Source organism: Bos indicus, chromosome 17 (assembly GCF_029378745.1).
Source record: "Bos indicus isolate NIAB-ARS_2022 breed Sahiwal x Tharparkar chromosome 17, NIAB-ARS_B.indTharparkar_mat_pri_1.0, whole genome shotgun sequence".
In the NCBI taxonomy this organism is placed as follows: Eukaryota; Metazoa; Chordata; class Mammalia; order Artiodactyla; family Bovidae; genus Bos; species Bos indicus.
This window is the reverse complement of record NC_091776.1, coordinates 9,606,906-9,631,565: the sequence shown is the minus strand read 5'-3', so window position 1 is coordinate 9,631,565 and position 24,660 is coordinate 9,606,906. Positions and strand designations below refer to the sequence as shown.

The following is a 24,660-nucleotide window of genomic DNA, read 5'->3' as shown; positions in this document are numbered from 1 at the left end:
CAGTTCTCATTTGTTCGACTATGTAGGACACACCCCTTTTCCCATAAACATTTATGAAGCTGGAAGCAGGACAAAGAACAGCCTCCAAATTAGAGGGCACAAGGGTAGCTGCACAAAGGACCTGGAAAAGGTCCTTTCCCAGGACCTCTGAATGAATTCGCTATTATGTATTCATTCATTTATTCAACATTTTTTCCACCTCTTCCTAAGTGGACCCTAAGGATAAAAATGGGGCTTCCCTGATGGTCAGCGATTAAAGAATCCACCTACAATGCAGGAGACACAGGAGATGTGGGTTCCATCCCTGGGCTGGGAAAATGCCCTGGAGGAGGAAATGGCAACCCATTCCAGTATTCTTGCCTGGAAAATCCCATGGACAAGAGGAGCCTGGTGGGGTACAAGTCCATGGGGTTGCAAAGAATCAGACATGACTGAGTGACTTGCATGCATGCAAGGATAATGATAGCAAGATGGAACATATATTTAATCAATATTTAATATTAGCCAAAAACTTACCATATAACAGTTGCTCCACATCTCCACTGTTACAGTTGCACCTTGGAGATACTGTGGGTTCAGTTCAGATAACCCAATAAGTGAGTCATACGAATTTCTGGGTGTCCCAGGGCACATAAAAGTTATGTTTACACTCTAGTTTTTAAGTGTGCAATAGCATTTTGTCTAAAAATACGTACATTTCTTAATTTTTAAATATTTTACTACTAAAAAATGCTAACCAACATCTGAGCTATCAGAGAGCCAGAATCTTTTTGTTAGTGGCAGATTTTGCCTCAATGTCTATGGCTGCTGATTGACCGGTGTTGCGGCTGCTCAAGGTTGGGGTGGCTGTGACAATTTCTTAAAATAATATCACAATTAAGTCTGCTGCCTCAAATTGACTTTTCCTTTCATGAACAATTTCTTGGTAGCATGCAATGTAGTTTGATAGCATTTATTCACAGTAGAACTTCTTTCAAAATTGGAATCAAGCCAACATAGTACGTCTGCTATATTTCAGTTAAGAAATGAAATCAATCCTTTCAAACCCTACCACTGTTTTATCAACTAAGTTTGTGTAATATTCTAAATTCAGTGTTCTCATTTCAACAATCATCACAGCATCTTCACCAAGAACAGACTTTCATCTCAAGAAACCATTTTCTTTTCTCATGAATGAGGCAATTCCTCATCCATTAAAGTTTTATCATGAGAATTCAGTCAACTCTTCAGGCTCTACTTCTATTTCTCCTGCTATTTCTACAACATCGGCAGTTTCTTCCTTCACCAAAGTCTTGAACCTCTCAAAGTCATCCATGAGGATTCAGAATGAACTTTTTCCCAACTCCTGTTAATGTTGATATTCTGAACTCTTCACACAAATCACAAACATTCTTAATGGCATCTAGAATGGTGAATTGTTTCCAGAAGGTTTTCAAAACTGACTTTGCCCAGATCCATGAAGGAATCATTATCTATGGCAACAAAACTGCTCCTTGATCCATGGGCTGCAGAACAAAAATGTGTTTAGTTCAGTCACTCAGTCGTGTCCGACTCTTTGCTACCCTATGGACTGCAGCTCACCAGACCTCCCCGTCCATCACCAACTCCTGGAGCTTACTCAAACTCATGTCCATTGAGTCGCTGATGCCATCCTACCATCTCATCCTCCGTCGTCCCCTTCTCCTCCTTCCTTCAATCTTTCCCAGCATCAGGGTCTTTTCAAATGAGTCAGTTCTTCAAATTAGGTGGCCAAAGTATTGGAGTTTCAGTTTCAGCATCAGTCCTTCCACTGGATATTCAGGACTGATTTCCTTTAGGATGGATCTCCCTGCGGTCCAAGGGACTCTCAAGAGTCTTCTCCAACACCACACATCAAAAGCATCAATTCTTCGGCGCTCAGCTTTCTTCACAGTCCAACTCTCACATCCATACATGACTACTGGAAAAACCAAAGCTTTGACTAGACAGATCTTTGTTGGCAAAGTAATGTCTCTGCTTTTGAATATGCTATCTAGGTTGGTCATAACTTTTCTTCCAAGGAGAAGGCGTCTTTTAATTTCATGGCTGCAATCACTATCTGCAGTGATTTTGCAGCCCCAAAAGATAAAGTCTCTTACTGTTTTCACTGTTTCTCCATCTATTTGCCATGAAGTGATGGGATGAGATGACATGATCTCAGTTTTCTGAATGTTGAGCTTTAAGCCAACTTTTTCACTCTCCTCTTTCACTTTCGTCAACAGGCTCTTTAGTTCTTTGCTTTCTGCTCTAAGGGTGGTGTCATCTGCATATCTGAGGTTACTGACATTTCTCCCAGCAATCTAGATTCCAGTTTGTGCTTCATCCAGCCTGGTGTTTCTCATGATTTATTCTGCATATAAGTTAAATAAGCAGGGTGACAATATACAGCCTTGACATACTCCTTTCCCAAATTGGAACCAAGTCTGTTGTTCCATGTCCAGTTCTAACTGTTGCTTCCTGACCTGCATACAGATTCTTCAGGAGGCAGGTCAGGTGGTCTGGTATTCCAATCTCTTTCAGAATTTTCCACAGTTTGTTGTGGTCCACACAGTCAAAGGCTTTGGCATAGTCAATAAAGCAGAAGTAGATGTATTCTGGAACTCTCTTGCTTTTTCAATGATCCAACAGATGTTGGCAATTTGATCTCTGGTTCCTCTGCCTTTTCTAAATGTGTTAGCAGATGTGAAAACATTAATCTTTCCCTACATCTCACCTTCATCAGAGTTCTTGGGTGACCAGGTACATTGTCAGTGAGCAGTTATATTGTGAAAGAAATCTTTTTCTCCCAGCATTAGGTCTCAAGAGTGGGATTAAAATACTCAATAAACCATGCTGCAAACAGATGTGCCCTCATTCAGACTTTGTTGCTCTATTTATAGAGCAAAGGCAGAGTAGATTTAGCATAATTCGTAAGGGCTATAGGATTTTTAGAATGGTCAGTGAACACTGGTTTCAACTAAAGTCACCAGCTGCATTAGCTCCTAACAAGAGTCAATATACACTTAGGCTTTAAAGCCAGGCACTGACTTCTCCTCTCTAGCTATGAAAGTTCTAGATGGCATCTTCTCCCAAAAGAAGGCTGTTTCATCTCCCCAAAATCTGATGCCTAGTGTAACTACTTTCATTACTTATCTTGCTTAGATCTTCCAGATAACTTGCTGCAGCTTCTACATCAGCACCTGTTGCTTCCCCTTGCACTTTTATATTAGAGAAGTGCCTTCCTTCTTTCCTGAAACTTCACCAACCAACTCTGCTGGGCTTCAAACTTTTCCTCTGCACTTCCTCACCTCTCTCAGCTTTCAGAAAATGGAAGAGCAGGCCTTTGATCTGAACTAGGCTTTGGTTTCAGGGAATATTGTGGCTCGTCTGCTCTTCCAGCCAAACCATTAGAACTTTCTACATATCAGCCATAGGGCTGTTTCACTTACTGCATGTGTTCACTGGAGGAGCATCTTTAAATTCCTTCAAGAACTTTGCATTCACCACTTGGCTGTTGGGCACAAGAGGCCTAACTTTTGGCTTGCCTTGGCTTTTAACATGCCTTCTTCACTAAGTTTCTTTATTTGCAGCTTTTGATTTAAAGCGAGAGATGTGACTCTTCCTTTCACTTGAACACTGACAGGCCGCTGCACAATTATTAATTGGCCTGATTTCAATACTATTGTATCTCGGGGAACAGACAGGCCTGAGGATTTGAGAGATAGGGAAGTGGCTGGTCTGTGGAGCAGTCAGAACACATACAACATTAAGTTCACCATCTCATGTATGTGTGGTAGTAACCCTTAGTTACTAGTGATAACTAAGATCGTTGACCACAGATCACCGTAACAAATACAATGATGAAAAAGTCTGAAATGTGAGAATTACTAAAATGTGACCCAGAGGCAATGAAGTGAGGAAATGCTGTCGGAAAAATGGTGCTGAAAGACTTCCACAATGCAAGGGTGTCACAAACCTTTAATTTGTAAAAAACACAATAAAAGTGAGCAATAAAAAGAGGTACACCTATATTTTTAACCTTCACAAAAGACCCTACTGTTTTATCCACTGCAGAGAAAAAACAGCCTTAGAAGTGAAATTGTCCAAACTCATAAAACTAACCAGTACTCAAGCCAAGATCAAAAGACAAATCTGGGGAAAAAACAATCTGTCCAACTCCAAAGTTACTCAATCTCAGTCTGAAGCAACTCAATTAGTGAGGAATGTATTAAAGTATAAAATACATGTTATATAGATGCAATCATATGTATTTTATAGCACATAAATTAGTATCCATAATTAACATATTATACAACAAATATGCTAGTCTGGTTTTAATATTATAAATTATAACCTAATTTCTTTTATAAAATACTTTATAAAAATTATCCGTCTTTTGAAAAATTATAAAAATATGCTATGAATGGCAGTAATTAGTAAAATATTTAAAACATCATTTATTTATAGGTTACTAACTTCTTACTGCAAATCAAGAGATCTGTTTTGGAAAAAACAGTCCAATATTAAAATTGAAAGTCACTCCAATATTAAAATAAGGAGACAGTTAGGATCTCGTAACTAAAGTAGGACTACACATAAAGCTGTGAAACAGTATGACCTCTTCTCTCCCAACGAAAAAGACCTGCTCCCAATCCATATCCTTAAAAAAAAATGTAAATGGTAAAGTCTCCATTTCCCCAGAGGCAATATTTTCAAATCTAGCTTGTCACCACAAGATAAAGACAATTTACCCAAAGTGTAAATAAGAAGGTCTATAAATGAGATAATAAGCAAACAGAATATTCTCAAAATTAATCTGTGCCAAGAGTTAAAATATTCACAACTTGATTACTTTAATGCATGATAACATGGAGAATAGCATGAACTATCACGCTGCATATTTCAGAATACTGTATAAAAAGTGGCTACATTAATATGAACTAAAGTAGCCCTTTCCAACGATTTTCTTAGCATTCTCCTTTCTGAGCTGAGCAAACCAAGCCTTAGGCGATCGGGGTGGAGATAAATCTGTATTAAGAGGAACTTTACCTTCATGTAAATCAAGACAGCGTAGCTATAATTTTGTTAGGCTCCAGCATACAGCAGCAGAGAAATCTAGTAGATCTTTGTTTCTTTTAGGATGATTTCATGCTTGAGCCTTTGGTTAACAATTATGGGTTTTCTATATTTTGTGTGTGTCTGAAATTAAACATGACAGCTCTGCCGCAATTTTTTGAAGTTTTATAAATGTTAAACAACAGCTGTTTGACTAAGGATTTGCCATACCAAAATGTAAACGAACATCACCAGCTCAAAGGGTCTAAGTTTACGACTTTAACGCCATAATCCAAGGACACAGTTTGACTTCACAGGGTCTATAAATAAGCACCTTTTAAAGCTGAATGACAGCAATAAGGAACTACACACTTAGTAAAATGATAGGGTTTTTTTTTTTTTTTTTTTTGTCTTTTAAGAACCACAATTCACTGGCAATTTCTGGGAAGGAAACAAAATAAATTTTATGTAGACTACAATTGGCATCTACTGTTCAACATATTCAAAATAGAATTCAGATGATCACACATGATAAATAATACATGTTTTCTATTACCCAAAATATTAACAATATAAAAACTAACTTTTTTACCTGTAATAATTGAAGCTAAATTTTTTCACAGTATCATGAGATATTTAGTTCAAATTTATTTTTTCCTAAATGTTACTGACAAAAAGACATAACATATGACCCCATCAATTGAGCTTTTTTATTCAAATACCTTACATAAAACCTATTAATATTCTGTCCTCCAACCCCACGTGGTTTGAACTTACTCCTCAAGCCTATACAACTCAGTACACATTCTAAACAAATAAGAAACTCTATCTGCTAAAGGTAATTCCCCAAACTGCATACAACAGGTTCATCTTATTCTATTTGGTAAAAACTACAGATTTTTGCTATGCGTAAATCAATTCTACAGTCAACTATTACCTGTTCCTCCTAAGATGTCATATAAATGGCTTCATAAGATGTCATATAAATGGAGAACTGTGAATTAATTTAATAATAAAACATTTAATCACACTGAATCGCTTCTTTACAAAGACATTTCTGAAAATACTGGCAACTAGGCATATTGGTAAGCCCTTTGCAATCATAGGTCCTATAGCAACTGCAAAGGCAGGCCCAATAGTGAGCAGCAGTCATCAGGGCAAAAGTCTGTACAACTCTATTCCTGGAAGAATGATCTCCCAGGACAACAGGATGCTGAGGGTAGAAAGCAGATCCTAGATCTTCCTGTGACTGTTTTATCAAAATGGAGGGTCATGCCTCCGGTTGTTCCCAGGTCCATCAGGGTAGCCAGCAGGCCTCTAAGCACCGATATGACTTGGCTGCCGTGGAGGAACGAAGATCCTCCTCTAGTTCAGCAACGCAGATGGCCAAGGACAGGGGCCCAAGAAAGAAGCTACCACGGAAATGAAAGAACAAATCCTGAGGAAAACAGACTTATCACATCAGCGTTATATAATAGGAAGAATCCCGATGCATCATGCGGCTTGTGCTAAAACGCTTAGTGATCTCATTCTTACCATAACAAATTATCTGCCAGCAAAGACCTTCAAGGTCAAACCCTGGCAACAATTAAAAAATAATGAAAAGCATTCATCCAAAGGCAGAGTTAGAATGTTTTAGTTTGAAGCAATGTGCTGTATATTTTATTAGCTATAACTTGTTTAATTATTCATCGCAACTCTGCTTACATTCCATATAGAAACCTCAGGTTGCTCAGATTTCTATCTGAAATCCTGTTTTTTCCCCCCCTTATTCAAAGGCAAATGCCTTAAGAGACCAAAATTTCTATGATTTTCAACAGAACACAAAGATCTACTTGTTCAGAATAAGATACTAAATTAAAGCCTGAAATAAACACATGGAAAAAGAGGGGGGAAAGAAAGGAGAGAAAAGGAGAAGAGACAGATGTGTCATGTCATCATTGAAAATAACACAAACCTCTTGACCAGACTTTGCCCCAGGGTCCCTCCTTCTGTACCTTGGCTGCGCATGCTCCCAGCCCATTTGCCTTCTCCATGTGCCCATGCTGTTCTCAGGGTCCAGGGCCCTCTGCAGCCTCAAAGGCTAACTGAAGCATTGCTAGGCACTTTCCAGAAGCTTCCATGTGGCTGCCCATCAGTGATAACGCCATTGTCTCCTTGAGTTGCTTCTGGGCACATTTTGCCCCTAAAGACAGAGCCATTATCACCAGTTTAATCATCTGCCTATTTCTGATACACAGGTGAGCCAAAGGTGTTCTCTGCTGGAGAAGCAGACAGAGGTATGGAGGTACAGGGCACGGTGGCGTGGGGGGGCTGGGGTTCTGCTCTGGTATCTGCACTCTTGATACCAGTCTGATGAATGCATGCGAATTAGGTCCCCTCATTCACGTAACATAGAGGACTTCCCATATCTCTCTCCATGGCTCTGAACGTGAGCATCTAAGTAGGAAAATTCAAGTCTTAACACTGAAACACACAGGGCCACTCCCTGGTGTGGACCCAGGTCTGAGCCCCAGAGGAGTCTCAAAGGGGTGACAGTCTGGACCAACAGCACACTTTGGCTTTCCTTTCACACAATCAAAGGCCTTAACAAGTAACCTGATGGTAATGTTTCCTAAAAATGGCCACCAGGACTATATAATCCGCCTCACGTGAGGGGATTTGGAGTCAAACTGAGTAAGGTATCAGCAACAGACTGAGACAGTCAAAGCATCTTTAACCTTGGAGGGATCACAGTGATTCGTTCCGCTCCCTCATTTTAGAGGCCAAAGGGAGGAAGCCCTTATGCTAAGAATGGAGTAGCTTCCTGAGCAGATCTAAGTCAGACACGGGCATTCAAAGGGTCAGACCCCATGTTCCCCTAATCTGGGTCTGTAGCATTTTTATTGGGGGCTTCCCAGGTGGCATAGTGGTAAAACATCCAACTGCCAACCCAGGAGAGGCAAGAGACATGGGTTCAACTCCTTGTCCAGGAAGATTCTCCTGGAGCAGGAAGATTCTCCTGGAGGAGGAAATGGCAACCCACTGCAGTATTCCTGCATGGAGGATCCCATGGACAGAGGGGCCTGCTGGGCTACAGTCCAGGGGGTCACCAAGAGTTGGACATGACCACACAAGAGCACAAGCATTGCTATCACACCACAGATTGCTGGAATTCAAGAACTTCCTGGGGTCAATTTCAAAAGAAAAGACTACAGAATGTTAATTTCTTCTATTCTAGTGTTCTTTAGAGCTTTATTCTGTTTCTAAAGGAAAGATTAAAAAAATGTAGTTCCCTCTTACATGCCGTTTTCCGGGGTTTTGTCTTGACCTCTCTGCCGTGATACTGCTGCACACAAGTGGTGGGGGGCAGTTCTTCCACCCGCCTGTCTAGTCTACTCTTTTTCTTTAGAGACACAACCTCTGTTACATTCAGAGCAGCAACTTCTAGATAAGAAATGACACATCCCAACCTTTGGTTCAGCTACAGATGGCAGAGACCTAGCTCTGGCCAATGAGCTGCTTTAAGCTGCCAGTGAGAGTTCACAAGAAAGTTCTTTAAAAGGGAGGAGATTTGACTGGCTTCTGTCTTTTGCACCTTTCCTTTCAACTTCTTCATTTCTAGGAGGACCCTGGAGGTGTGGCAGCCACTTTGTCACCATGAGGCAACAAGCATGAGGGTGAAAGCTGGATGACCAAAAGGAGGGCTGAAAAGAAAGTCAGAAAGATCCTCAGATCTGATGACAATGTAGGGTCATCTAACCTACCCTGGGCTGCCTTTCTCTAAATCAAAGAAAAAGACCTCTGTTTGATTAAGCCACTGCGGCTCGAGTTTTCAGTTACACACAGATGAATAGATGTTACCATGAACAAGAAAAACAATCACAATTGTGTATTTTCAATTATATAGTTCAAAAAATTTTTTATGATCGAATGTAGACCAACCACTCACTGAGTGCTATCTAACTTACTGGAAATAACATGAAGAGTTCTCAATGTGTCCCACTGTTAATAATAATAATAATACAGTCATCTGAATGCATAAAGTGCTAAATATGGCTGTATCCTGATAAAAGTCAAGGTAAACTGGGTCAGTAACTTATGGTAATCTCTAAGAATTTTTTACAGGGACACAACATCCCCTATATGAACTGGGGATGCTGTTTGCTCAAAAGGATATGTTTTTATTCTAAACAGCCAATTTCTCAATGTCTAAATTCTCAAATTTAAAGCAAGCAATGTATTATCAATGGTGCAAAGAACATCCAAGCAGCCAGTTACCCCCATCTTATCAAATACTGTGTAGCCAGAAACACAATCAGAATATGAACATACCCCTGAACATCCTGCTCCCTGCACTGCATATTTAATAAACCATTTTCCGCGTCCAGATTCCTTCTTGAGACCTCCCCAAAATTCTCAGCTGCTACCACCTCTGCATCTGCCAGACGCATTTTAATTCTTGTCTCACTTGCAAATTCTAATAAGCTGAAAGGAGAAGATGGCTTCGGAAAATAACTTATATGCTACAGTAGTTTACTTCTCAGAATATTAGGCAAGTAAATAAAAGTCCAATACATTAGGGTAAAATGATAAGGTCCTGCAAGGCTACTTCAGCCTTAGACAGTCACTTCTAAATTTTATTTATTTATTTTTATTTATTTATTTTTTATTTTATTTTTTAACTTTACAATATTGTATTGGTTTTGCCATATATCAACATGAATCCGCCACAGGTATAAATTATACCAATTTTACTCCTCAGAAAGTGTACTTGTATCACATCATGACTTCGCATAAAAACATATCAAGTGTCAGCCCCTATTTCAATGTATAAAACCATATAGAAAGTGACAAAATGCCTAGCTGTAAGTAGGAAAATATTAAACATTCATTTATCTGGAAATAAGTAATCCTATTATTTAACAATTCATATCATTTAGTCACATGTGTGCTGTGCCAAGTCACTTCAGTCATGTTTGACTCTTTGCGACCCTATGAATTGCAGCCCGCTAGGCTCCTCTGTCCATGGGATTCTCCAGGCAAGAATACTGGAGTGGGTTGCCATGCCCTCCTCCAGGGATCTTGCTGACCCAGGAATGGAACTCGCATCTCTTATGTCTCCTGCAATGGCAAGCACGTTCTTTACCACTAGTGCCACCTGGGAAGCCTTTCATTTAGTTGCTGTCTTGCCTAAATATTTTAAGGGGAAGGGCCAGGAGGGACAGCTGCAGTCACAGGGCTTGTAGGAGACTCAAAGGAGAAAGCGGAGTTTCTCTGACTCTCTTGAAGCCTGGCCATCCTCAGGCAGAGGACTTGGGTGGCTTATATCTCTGGCAAGCAGGTTGGAAAGGGACATATGGACTCATAGGCATTGCCTTGGCAGGCACTCTACAGTACCCTGGCTTACAGAGGAAGCTTTGCTTGGCTAAGATCATAACTAAGGTATGTTACAGGTCAATAACTTTGAAGACATATGTTATATCTCAACTGATTCAACATTCAATGCTGAGATCTAGCTTTTATCTAATAGTTCCACTTTCATCTACCAAAGCATCACATGTGGCTCTTCCTAAGACACCAGGAAAGCCTCTCTTAGCCACACCCCCAGGTCTCTGAAGCCACCCAACTTGCAATTAAATGCACTGAGGGGCCTGGCTAGATCCTACAGAAAGAGTGGAGCCCCCAGTGAAAAAGAACTCACTGCAGAGAGAACCTGGCTCACCTATACTTGAAAAGAAATGTGGCAGGGGCTTTGCTGTGATTCTACAAGGAACAGCTACAGTGCCTCAGCTGCAGGATTCAAAAATGGGTGTTTCCACTCTAAAGGCACCATTTTCAGGACATTAATTTTGTAAATGTACCTGTATTTTAAAAATACACTTTTTCACAGTTTTAGAAATCTTCTTGCCCTTTGCATTTTTCTTTCCCCATTTATCTCTTGAGTCTTACTTTTGTAAAACATGAGGCTTTCCTCTCTTCCCAATTACAGGAAAAATCCTTCATTTAGATAGAGTGTCAGTTTAACTTTTAATAAGACAATCTATATAGATAAGAATTTTAAAATCTCAACTGCACAAAAAAGTACATTCTTTGGACTGAAAGATAAATATCTTGCATCCTTTGTGCATTTTATAGTGATTACATTATATAAATATAATATGAATAATCAGGTCTTAGTTGTATATTATTTCATTTAAATATACGGAAGACATACTATTGGTTACCAACTATAACAGAACTTGAAGAACAAAAATATTTAAAGAATAAAGGGTACAGCTGAGGCTAAAAACTTATGTTCACAAACTACTTTTCATATTTTAAATGAATTAAGAAATTGAAGGCCTTCCCAGGTGGTGCAGTGGTAAAGAATCTGCTTGCCAACACAGGCTACACAGGAGATGTGGGTGCAAACCCTAGGTCGGGAAGATGCCCTGGGGGAGGGCATGGCAACCCACTCCAGTATTCTTGCCAGTAAAAACTCATGGACAGAGGAGCCTAGCAGGCTGCAGTCTATAGGGTTGCAAAGAGTTGAACACAACTGAGAGAATGAGCACACAAACAAGAAATTTAAGTGCTAAGCAATATAATCATATTAAAGTTTTTTCACCTGAACATGATATGACATCAGGAAAATGCAAATTAAAACAAAGAGATAAACTACAGAACTATCAGAAACGCCAAAATTTAGAACACTGACAACATCAAATACTGGCAAGAAAGTGGGACGACAGGAACTCTCACTCACTGCTGATGGTAAATCAAAAGGCACCTCAACTCTGGGAGAAGAGTTAAGCCGTTTCTTACAAAACTAAACTACTCTAAGCCTATGATTCAGTAATCACAGCCTTTAGTACTGACCCAAATGAAAATTCATGCCCACAGAAAACCTTTCACAAGAACATTTATCGTATCTTTACTCATAATCGCTAAAACTTGAAAGCAACCAATACATCCTTCAGTAGGTGAATGAGTAAACAGTGGTACATCCAGACAAAAGAATATTACCCAGCACTAAAAAGAAACGGGGTCGCAAAGAGTCGGACATGACTGAGCAACTGAACTCAACTGAAAAAGAAAGGAGCTATCAACCCATGAAAAGACATATAGGGACCTCAGGAATGCATACAACTAAGCGAAAGAAGCCTGTCTGAAAAGGCAACATATACGATTCCAACTATGACATTCTGGGAAAGGTAAGACAATGGAAACAGGAAAAAGATCAGTGGTTGCTGGGGGCGGGCTGATACGGGTGGAACAAAGAGGGTTTTTAGGGCAATTAAAATACTCTGTATGATACCATGATGGCCCCAACACATCATTATACATCTGTCCAGATTCACAGAACACGTAACAACAAGAGTGAACCCTAATGGAAACTACCAACTGTGGGTGATAAAGGTGTCCGTGTAGGGCTACTCTGGTGGGGGACGCTGGTAACACAGAAGACTACGCGTGTGAAGAGGAGCAGGATGTGTGGGAAAGCATTGTACCTTCCTTTTAACTTTTCTGTCAATCTAAAATTGCTCTTTTAAAAGGTCTTTAAAAGTTCATCTGTAATGTAATGGCTCCGTTTTAAAAATCAGTATCTTTTACATATGCCAGGTTATGAATATGTAATGCAACAGTTCACATTGTGTATACATGTTGCTGTTCTTCTTTAGTTGCTAAGCCATATCTGACTCTTTTGGGACCCCGTTGACTGTAGCCTGCCCGCCAGGCTCCTCTAGCCATATAATGTCCCAGGCAAGAATACTGGAGTGGGTTGCCATTCCCTTCTCCAGGGGATCTTCATGACCCAGGGACCAAACCCATGTCTCCTGCATTGGCAGGTGGATCCTTTACCACTGAGCCACCCGGCAAGTCCTTGTGGATACAGGGCTGTGCTAAAGGCATGAACTCTGTACTAGAAAGGGGAAACACCAGCTGAGTGGTAACATCTGAGAAAAAGGAAAGGAAATGTGATTAGGCATCTTTCAATTATACATTCCTTTAAAAAAAAAAAAAACAGGAACTGCAGTAAATATGCAAAATGTTGACAAACTGGAAGGACAATTTCGTGAGTGTATTTCTGGTTTCTTCAGTATGGAAAAAAATCTTGGGATGAAATTGCAATATTCTCAGGTGAAAACACGACCCAGTGGCATCTGAGGGTAGGTGAGAAGTGCCAGGCTACAGGAAGGATTCAAAGGTTTTAGGAGAGAGGCAGGAAGGGTATTTAGAAGGATCGAAGAGCAGGGCCAGTCTCACCTGAAAAGAGGGCAGGGTAGGATTGTATTGGGAGACAGAGCACTGCAGGCCCAGTGTGTGGGAAATACAAGGCCCCATTCAAGCAGGTGCTGTTCACCTGGTGCTGTGTGACCCCAGATTTTAGAATTGTTTACATCGGCTTACTATGAACCAAGCAGGAAGATGCCTCATTTGTCACATAAAATGAAAGCTCAAACACAGAGGAAACCACTAAAATATTGTTAGAAACAACAATCTTAAACTAAGATGTTGACAGCACAAAAAACCTGTTAGCAAAGACATGCTTACTTAGAAAAGTAAAAGACTATGCCTGCTCGTAATAGTACTTTTAAGAGTGAAGTCAGGAATTTATTTTATCTGGTACACACAGTAATTTGCTATAAAGCTTTATGAAACAGCTAAAGTAATGTTACAGCCAGAAACCAATTGTTGCTAAAATGCATTCAGTTAAAATGGAAAATATAGGGAAATAAAACACTGTAATTGTCTCTCAACCCACATTGTATATTATGTTGCTAAATTATATACTATTATATTTTCTACATTTTAATAAGCTTTCCCATAGAGGAATTGATAACATAAGGAAACCATTCTCTGCTTTTATTTCTGAAGACCTAAACAATATCCCACACATATTTATAAACCAAACAGGGCCTGGGCCTCTCATTAGATCCCAAGGCTCACAAAATCTATCTCACAAAACCACGCCATGTAACAATACCTGAAATAGCTAACACAAATGGTTTTCCTGTCCTCCTCCTTACTTTTGATTCACAGTCGGGGAGTTACATAGGTAAAGTGAGCTATAATAGTCTGTAAGGAAAAAAAAATCAAGGTTTTCTTAATTTTAGAAAAAAATCTTAATAGCGTGTTGTATAATTTATAAAATATTGTCTTTGGCCTTAATAATATTTTATTTAAATTTGTCCATCCACCAGTTAGTTGGTGTCAGTAAACATTCAGTGGGTGTAAGTAAAATGGAGACTTCTCCCCAAAGAGATGAGACTATTTCATGGCCCTGATCCCCATTTAACAGGATGCTGACCAACCACATACTAATAAGCATTATGTCCAGTACTTAAATAAAAGGTCACGCATCTTCAAGCTATTTGAGAATTTTTTAAATAATAAATCATCATTAATAAAATGGTAGAAAACTTTTGGGGAAGTAAAAGAAATTCGCACGTCTCACAACAGTGAATAGTTTTCTAAGTGCAGAGCTGATTATAATATCAGGTGCTTGGGTTAAGCAGAGTACCAAACCTGAAATTTGAAGCAATATTCCTAAGCTCCAAAAGGATCTAGTTAGCCAAATATACTGAATGCACACAGCTCCAAAGATCTGGACAGGGCAAATTAGAATCGTTCACCAAATATTAACAGAGAAACTTCAATCAGAAGAGATGCACTTTGGTAGAAATTTTAAGGAAAACAATTTATAAGTCTTTTCAGGTCATATTATTGACTCCGATTTTCTATAAACATCTTAAAATGTGAAGCAGGAAACAAAGTTCTATGCTTACCCCCTTTTAAGGTTCAGATTGCACCGAGTTCTAGAGAACTAATGTGTTTCTGAAATATTTGCTATCAGCGAGATGTAAATTGTGTTTTTCCTGTTGACTCTCTCTTAGGTATTTACAACACACTCTAACTTCCTGCTCCCCTTGTTCTTGCAGCGTATCTGGCCACTGTCCCTAGAATTTAGCCCAGCACTTGCTGATGACTCCATGGGTACGTATGACACAGAGAGGACGGGGCTGACAAAATGAGAAGGCAGCTCAAGGAAAACGAAAGCCGACCTTAAAAAGCCTGGTTCTCTTTGCAGGGAAAAGAAGATGGACCCCGCACAAGGATACCATGCAAATTCATGAAGTGTTTCATACTGTTTAAAAAATGAAAAGAAAAAAAAAAATGGTTCTTTTGAAAGAATCTCAAATAAGCACTGACCACATCCAAAACACTGTAAAATTTTATTATGGTAGATGAAAAGTAATTTATGAAAATTAAATGCTATAGAAGGAGCTGCCTCAGAGACACAGAGAAGAGATAAGATAAAGTCTGCATGCCTGCTCATCCCTTTAACATAATTTAAGGCTTTACCTTCATTTCAAGGTGAGTGGTACTATCACCACAGCATCTGCTATAGGTAATCAGCATCTGTTTAATATCTGCAACTCTCTCCCATCTTGTTCTCATCTGTATCATTCTCTTGTCCCCTCTTTTTAACAGTAGGTACTTGCCGGTTATAATATTTTAAATATAGCAGTGTGTACATGTCAATCCCAAACTCCCTAATTATCCCTTCACTCCCAGGTAACCATAAGCTCATTCTCTTAGTCTGAGTTTATAAAGATATTTCTCAACAGGTAGAGATTCAGGTGCTAATATTAATAGAAAGATCACTACTGAAATTTATTGTTTATTTGAATTTCCTACAAATGGAATAGCCCTGAAGCTGCAATAAATGCTGACTTTTTTTTTAATATGGAGAAGGGAGACAAAATTAAATTTGCCAGCAATTCACAAATTAATTTCCCTATCTTATGTTCATCAGAGGAATTATGAGGAAAAATGAAATAAATGTGAAAGCACATGACATTTTTTTTTAGTAGTTCAGTTCAGTCACTCAGCCACATCTGACTCTTTGCAACCCCATGAACCGCAGCACGCCAGGCTTCCCTGTCCATCAACTCCCGGAGTTAACTCAAACTCATGCCCATCGAGTCAGTGGTGCCATCCAGCCATCTCATCCTCTGTCGTCCCCTTCTCCTCCTGCCCCCAATCCTTCCCAGCATCAGGGTCTTTTCCAATGAGTCAACTCTTCGCATGAGGTGGCCAAGTAGAGAAGTAAGTAAATGTGAAGTACAGTCATTTCTCATTGAATATGATTCAAATAGGTGGGAACCGTATCTTGACAGTGGTTCTTAATGATGGGGGGATATTCGGATCCCTAGTGAAGCTGGGTGAACACACATATATCTAGGCTCTGCTTCCCAGCACATCTAATCAGAGGGTGTTAGGTTCAGTTCAGTTGCTCAGTCGTGTCTGACTCTTTGTGACCCCATGACCCGCAGCACGCCAGGCCTCCCTGTCCATCACCAACTCCCGGAGTTCACCCAAACTCATGTCCATCGAGTCGGTGATGCCATCCAACCATCTCATCCTCTGTTGTTCCCTTCTCCTCCTGACCTCAATCTTTCCCAGCATCAGTGTCTTTTCTAATGAGTCAGCTCTTCACATCAGGTGGCCAAAGTATTGGAATTTCAGCTTCAACGCCGGTCCTTCCAATGAACACCGAGGACTGATCTTTAGGATGGACTGGTTGGATCTCTTTGCAGTCCAAGGGACTCTCAAGAGTCTTCTCCAGCACTACAGTTCAAAAACATCAATTCTGCTAGGTGGTGCCCTGGAATCTGCAGTTTTAAAAGCTGCACAGGTGGTTCTGTCGAAGCCCTGGTTGATGATGAGCTGCCACAGGTTCAGATGCCTTAACCGCTGCGTGGGTCACATCAACCAGAAGGGTCAGTGGTGGGGATGGCGACAAAGTGCAAGATACCACCTACTGAGCTCCGGCTCCCTGGGAATGTCTAGATGCAAGCCTGGTAGAATCACGGCTTCCATTTTACTAAAGAGAAGACAGAATGCAAGATTTTGGTTGAATAATAACAATGGAATTCTATTTTCTCTTCAGCAAAATGGAAGCCCTGGCAGGAATAGAGACACAGACAGAGAGAATGGACAGGTGGACTCAGGGTGGTTAAGGGGTGTGGGGACGAATTGAGAGATTAGCAGTGACATATACACTACCATGTGTGAAACAGAGAGCTAGTGGGAATGCTCTGTGGAACAGGGAGCTCGGCTCAGTGCTCTGTGATGACCTAGAGCGGTGGGATGGGGAAAGAGGTGGGAGTGAGACTCAGTAGGAAGGAGATGTATGTATACTTACAGCTGATTAGTGCACTTTGCTATACAGCAGAAACTAATACAACATTGTAAAGCAATGATACTCCAATAAAAATATTTTTAAAAAATTTTAAAAATTCAGTTGAATGGAAAAATCTCTTGAATTTTAACTGCTGATACATGCTAATGATCACACTGAGGCCCTGGCAGTCTGATCTCAGGTTCAGAAGATCTACAGTATTAAGTTTTGTTTCTCAGCTAGAGCGCTCTGAAGGGCTGTCATGGCAGCGTGTGGAGGGGAGGAGGCTGGAAAAACATGGCCACAGTACTTTGCAGCTCTTTCCATTAAGTGACAGTGGTCTATTCGCCACCCCTTGAGTCTGGCTGGCTCTGTGACTTATTTTCACCACTAGAACACAGCAAAGTGATACTGTGTGTGTTCCAGATCCGGGGCCTCAAGGAGCCTTGCAACCTTCCCCTCTCCCTGCTTTGAACGCTCCTGTTGCCAGGTAAGGACGCCTGGGACAGGAGACAGTGAATGAGAGACCCCCTGGGGAGAAGCTTGCTCAGCACCCAGCACCAAGGGCCCCCCCACCACCACATGGGTGTGGTCATCTGAAGCTATCCAGCCCCAGCCAGGCAAGGCATCAGATGACCACAGCCTCCTGAATGGGTCCAGCTATGATGAGAAAACCGCCCAGCCAAGCCCACCCAAAAGGCAGAATCATGAGCAAGTAGCTTTAGCCATGCCACCTTGGGGAGGCTGAATCAGCAAAAATCAAAAACTGATACAGAAGCTGTACTGAGAACAGAGTGCTGCCATAATAAAAGGGGATAGGAAAAATGTATGATCTACACTGGAAACATGTGGAGTCAGTTTTCAGACTGGGTGGTAGACAGAAGCCGGGGAACTAATAAAGAGGTAATTAAAGGTTGGAAAAACAGTGGCCTGTTGTGGCAAAACAACCGATGACATTTTTGCCTGCGATAATGGGGAAGATAAAAACCCACCTAATGAACTGGTTGATCTGGTCAAGAAGATCTCTAGAAAGAATGCTGAAAACACAGTTTGGTTTCTGTAGTTGATAAAGGCACCGGGGAAAGAAAAGAGGAGCTAAATAAGGAATTGTTCAGTTTGCAAGCAGAATGTAAGGGAAAAAGAACTCGGATTTGGTGGGCTGAAAATGAACCTCTCATCTTCAAAGTTTTCAGCGTGGTAGATAACCTCTGTGACAGTTTTCAGCGTGGTAGATAACCTCTGTGACTCAGTGTGTGTGTGTGTGTGTGTGTGTGTGTGTGTGTGTGTGTGTGTGTGTGTGTGTGTGTGTGTGTGTGTGTGTGTGTGTGTGTGTGTGTGTGTGTGTACACACACGTGCTAGGGCAGAGTGGGCATGTAATACTTAAAAAAACACTTAAATGTACACATGTGTATGTAGATGTAAAGGTTTTTTTTTTACTATTTATTTAAAATAGTGCTTTACATTAAACAAATATGAATATACTATGCATAGATTCTAAATTGGCATCAACTTTTTAAGGTAAAATGTAAGACTGCAAATAAATTTTATTCTTGTGGCTGGTGGTTTGGGATACACCATTAAATCTTCCAAGATGGGCATTCCTCTTCCACATGAGGAGTACCAGGCGGAAAAGGGGGCAGCAATGAGATAAGCCACCCAGGCGAGTCCTCACTTCCCGTCTTAGAAACTTGGCATCCGTTTAAAGTTCCCATCAAAGTGGGGAGCACGGCAACACGGAGCCCTGGGATGATAACTTGGCCCCAAGGGTATACAAAGGATATGACTGTATTCCAACCCTCACAGATCCATTTCTCCAAAGAAAAGGACCCAGGGGTACATGTGTCTTTTTCAATTATGGCTTCCTCAGCATATATGCTCAGTAATAGGATTATTGGGTCATACAGTAGTTTTATTCCTAGTTTTTAAGGAATCTCCATACTGCTGTCTATAGAGGCTGTACCAACTTACCTTCACACCAACAATGCAAGAGGGTTCCCTTTTCTCCACACCCTCTCCAGCATTTACTGTTTGTAGATTATTTTTTTTTTTATGATGGCCACTCTGATTGGTGATACTGCACTGTAGTTTTGATTTGCATTTCTCTAATGATGAGCAATTAAATCAATTAAAAGAAAGAAAAGGATGGAAGCAAATGGTAGAAAAGTTAAGAAAAGCAGACCTCCGTGATGAAAACTGATGACTGCAAATTCATGTGCTAAAAGCACTCATGCAGAGTGATGGACACCTACTTACAGCGTATTTATTCTCACAGCAACTGAGGGATACTCAGTTAAATTTTCCAGACTCATACCAAAAGGAAAAGGTATCTAGAATGAGTTAGACAAGATTATAGCCCCCAAAAAGGAAGCAGCGAGAGCAGCCTGAGGTCATTTATTTCATGGCAGAGTACCTGAAATGTATCAGTTGGTACGAAGGGCACTGTATTTAGGCATTAGTTTCATTAATTCAACTAAAAGCACTGACCGTGTGCCATGCTTGGTGTCTGTCCGTCACAAGGCTAATCTTACCCTCAGGGACCTACACACACGAACAGGTCCAGCAGACATGAGGATAAGGCATCTTACTACCCCTGCGACAGCAACTAAGCTCCCAAGGAGCTCAAAATAAACCATCGTTTGATCATTCATCAAGGAAAGGTTTTTGCTCAGTGCAATCTATTTAAGAAGACAGGAAAACGGGCAATTTATTTTAGACAGACTTCTTTTCCAAATGTCTAAAACAAAACAGTGTTGAATTTTAAGCAAACTCTCAGCTCCCTGGAACAATCCCAACGCCAAAGTTGTACTGAACATATCATATGCAATATTTCACGATACATCATATAAATATAAAGCAGCACATAAAATAAATTACATATATAAACAGAGACTAAATTCGTATGTTAGTACTTATGAGTAATATAACTTGAAATGGTTATGCTTTCCCTGGGGCAGAGTTTCTTCATTTTATCCATTAAGAGTTCAAGGCAATTTGAGAAAAATTTATATCCAGCCATTCTGTATACATTTAAATTACCCTCAACGTCGTATAACTAAGCACCTCTAACTAACAAAGGCTTGAGAAAAATAATTGAAACCTTATTTGAATTTAATTGCACAAAAAGTAAAGAGATCATTTTCCTTCCATAGTTAACTGAGTAAGTTGGTAGAAAGTTTCATTAAACTATAAAGAATAAGCACAATTTTCATACCATGAATTTGATATTTTTCAACCTAAATGATAATACAGGGACAGAAAAGTCTAAGTCCCTGGAAACAGGTTCGCATAAAATTACCTCCTTAGAAAACACTGTAGGCACTACAAGATATTTTTTAATTCATTTAGAAAGTACACAATAGCTCATCTGAGCACATTCCATGAAATAAAACTTGTTCTTGATTAGCTGAAAACTTAATACACTCTAGTAAACTCTGAATAATTTTGAAGCAATTTTTAATCTTTTCATTAACTTTTTAAACTTTTCCTTACAACATAAATGCATTACACAAAGGAAGTGATTTTCTCCAAGCCTCATGTCGCCATATAAAGGACAACTCAACTTAGAGAAGGTGATGAATATTTTCTTCTGAGATGTTAGACATTTAAGAGTTTCTTTTTGAGGGATTCAAAGTTTTTTACGTATTAAATATAAACTGTCATTTACAAATGTCCTCTGGAAGTTCCAATATAAAAATTTCCCACGTGAACCCTGTTTAGGTTTACTGTTTGAACAGCTACTTCCTTATTTTATGTCTTGGATTATATACCATGTTACAAAGCCCTGCTTTTCACAGAACAAACCTCCTGGAAGCCATGGTAGGAAACGCCAGAGCGGACCAGCCCCCCTCCCCCCTCAGTCCTTGACGGGCTGTTCTGAGCACCGGGCTGGGCCCTGTATCCCCCACGGTCAGGGGGCCCACTCCCAACCCTGGGGAGTCATCTGCTTTCATCACCATCCCTTTCAAGGCAGGACTGTGCAGTGAAAATGTGGACAGTCCTGGAGCCAGAGTGCCCTGGGTTCTCATCCTGGCCGTGCCACCGGAGAACCACATGGCCTGGGCCTGTCAGCTGACATCAGGGCCATGGATACACAGAGCCCCAACCTCACAGAGGCTATCAAGACATACTGTCACACTGGCAGTCACATGATGTAAGCTTTGACATCATGTCATCTGAGACCAGAACCTAAAGTATAAGTATACTCCAAATCTTTACATGAGAGACTCACAGCAAATAAGTAATGGTCTGCGGAGAGACTTGGTACTCCTGATTCATTCATTCAGAAATATTTACCAAATGCTCCATATGGAACAGCCATCGATCTATAAATGGAGATAATCTCTGCTCTCATGGGGTTTATATTCTATCAGGGAGATAAGCCAGAGAAGGCAATGGCACCCCACTCCAGTACTCTTGCCTGGAAAATCCCATGGACAGAGGAGCCTGGTGGGCTGCAGTCCATGGGGTCGTGAAGAGTTGGACACAACTGAGCCACTTCACTTTCACTTTTCACTTTCATGCACTGGAGAAGGAAATGGCAACCCGCTCCAGTGTTCTTGCCTGGAGAATCCCAGGGATGGCGGAGCTTGGCGGGCTGCCATGTTTGGGGTCGCACAGAGTCGGACACGACTGAAGCGACTTAGCAGCAGCAGCAGGGAGATAAGTAGTTAAGAGAGTCTCGATGATTACCAAGTATGGTAAGCGAAGAAAGACATACCCACCCTGGCAGGAGGGAGGGAGGGAGATTTTGAATGTGTGTATGTGTGTGTTTGGATGAGGGTGATGAGTTCAGGGTGTGTCTGGGGAGCCCCTTTATGAAGGGGCCTGCTGAGCCACAGTCTGAAGCAGTCATAGGAGAAGACAGGGGAGAACCTTCTAGGAAGAAAAACAAATGCATGTTTAGGATGGCACAGACAAGACTCATTACCAACCAACTCCTGCTTATCTCTGCAGGGTCATACTTGCCACACTGTGCAGCTCAAACTCAATGTTTCCGTCTTCCATTCAGAACCACTTTCAGTCCCTTAAAACAGCCCACCTTCTCTTCCCCTTGGCCTTTGTGTACATGTCCTGGTATGACTTCTTTTACTGAGAAGACATATAAGGTACTTCCGTGTGATTCACAGTGAACATTCACCACACTTGTGTGAGCTTCATGACTGTTAAAATGGCACCATGACATTCCACTGAATGCCATGCCATCACTTACCATATTATTATTCACTTACATTTAAATCCGTAAGATTGCATTTTTCAACTGTGGAAGTATCCAGAATGGGGCACAGGTGTCAGGCTCTTTCGGGTGTTTAATCTGAGACCAGGGCAGCAGTCATTGTTACATGTATAGACATAAGTTTCGTGAACAGTAGACAGGTGCAATTACCTTCTGGGCTTTGAATTCTTCACAATAAACAGCCAGACTAAATTGTGTTTCAGTAATTATTCTGAGAGTTCCAGAATAACATTTACTTCTGCTTTATTCACTATGTCAAAGCCTTTGTGTGGATCACAATAAACTGGAAAATTCTGAAAGAGATGGGAATACCAGACCACCTGACCTGCCTCTTGAGAAATCTGTGTGCAGGTCAGGAAGCAACAGTTAGAACTGGACATGGAACAACAAATTGGTTCCAAATCGGGAAAGGAGTACGTTAAGGCTGTATAATTGTCACCCTGCATAATTAACTTATATGCAGAGTACATCATGAGAAACTCTGGGCTGGCTGAAGCACAAGGTGGAATCAAGACTGCTGGGAGAAATATCAATAACCTCAGAAATGCAGATGACACCACCCTTATGGCAGAAAGTGAAGAAGAACTAAAGAGCCTCTTGATGAAAGTGAAAGAGCAGAGTGAAAAAGCTGGCTTAAAACTCAACATTCAGAAAACTGAGATCATGTCATCTGGTCCCATCACTTCATGGCAAACAGATGGAGAAGCAATGGAACAGTGAGAGACTATACTTTGGGACTCCAAAATCACTGCAGATGCTGACTGCAGTCATGAAATTAAAAGATGCTTACTCCTTGGAAGAAAAGCTATGACAAACCTAGACAGCATATTAAAAAGCAGAGACATTACTTTGCCAACAAAGGTCTGTCTAGTCAAAGCTATGGTTTTTCCAGTAGTCATATATATGGATGTGAGAGTTGGACTGTAAATAAAACTTAGCACCCGAGAATTGATGCTTTTGAACTGTGGTGTTGGAGAAGACTCTTGAGAGCCCCTTGGACTACAAGGAGATCCAACCAGTCCATCCTAAAGGAGATCAGTCCTGGGTGTTCATTGGAAGGACTGATGCTGAAGCTGAAACTCTAATACTTTGGCCACCTGATGCAAAGAACTGACTCATTTGAAAAGACACTGATGATGGGAAAGATTGAAGGTGGGAGGAGAAGGGGACAACAGAGGATGAGATGGTTGGATGGCATCACCGACTCAATGGACGTGAGTTTGAGTAAATCCCGGGAGTTGGTGATGGACAGGGAGGCCTGGCGTGCTGCAGTCCATGGGGTCGCAAAGAGTCGGACACAACTGAGCGACTGAATTGAACTTGAACTGAATTATTCTGAGCCAGGAATAACTTGAGATAGGAGAAAAGTGGAGGAGCTAATCAAGGCGAAGCTCATAATAACAAAACGATCTATCTGATATGGAAAACATCATCAGTAATCTGTATTATAGCAGATGATTTATGAACATGAACTATCTCGCCAGGGTATTATTTGCTATATTCCAATTAATAAGCTGTATTCACTAGCTTTCAGGTTTTGTGATAGACATAAATTTCACATGAAGTATCTGGGAAGAAAGCACCTCAGAGACTAATACAGCAGCTCTAGACTCACTGGACATCTAAGGGTTGTTAAACTGGCAGTTAGAAAGTTATTTCGATATTTATGCTATTTACATGTACAGACACAAAAATTCACTATGTAAGTCTGTTTTGAGGCCAGGGAGCTACATCTTCATTCCTATGTCCATAGTACCAGGCAAACAATAGGTAGTCAATAAATATTTACTTTACGAAGAAATAAATGCCTTAAGACTGAGATGGAAAAACAATGGGAAAGAAATTTATGAGGCTTTCCTGATATGGAAAAAAGTCCAAAATTTACTGTTGAATGAAAAATGGTAGTTTCAGAAAAATAAGGAACTGTTAAATGGACCGACAAATCTCCGAAAGGATATAATACCAAATAGGGGCTCTTTTGATTTTGAGGGTATTTTTTTGTTGTTGTTAGTATGGAGCAATAAGGAAGTTTCTACTGTATATAATTCCGCATTATTTTATATATATATATATGTATGTGTATATATATATATATGTATGTGTGTGTGTGTGTATATATATATATATATATATATAGAGAGAGAGAGAGAGAGAGAGAGGGAGGGAGGGAAGGAGGGAGGGAGGGAGGCGGGGGGAGAGAGATTCCCTGGTGGCTGAGTGGTA

The 24,660-nt window shown here is 40.6% G+C and overlaps 1 protein-coding gene and 1 long non-coding RNA gene across 7 annotated transcripts in view; both read right to left on the bottom strand.

Moving 5' to 3' along the window:
• NR3C2 (nuclear receptor subfamily 3 group C member 2) overlaps positions 1-24,660 on the bottom strand; it is a 439,369-nt gene that overhangs the window by 356,990 nt on the left and 57,719 nt on the right. The window lies entirely within an intron of this gene.
• Positions 10-24,526, bottom strand: LOC139176684 (uncharacterized). The gene is made up of 2 exons (XR_011561081.1): positions 18,441-24,526; positions 10-18,409 (listed from the first exon to the last, which is right to left on the bottom strand). It is a non-coding gene; the product is annotated as an uncharacterized lncRNA (long non-coding RNA).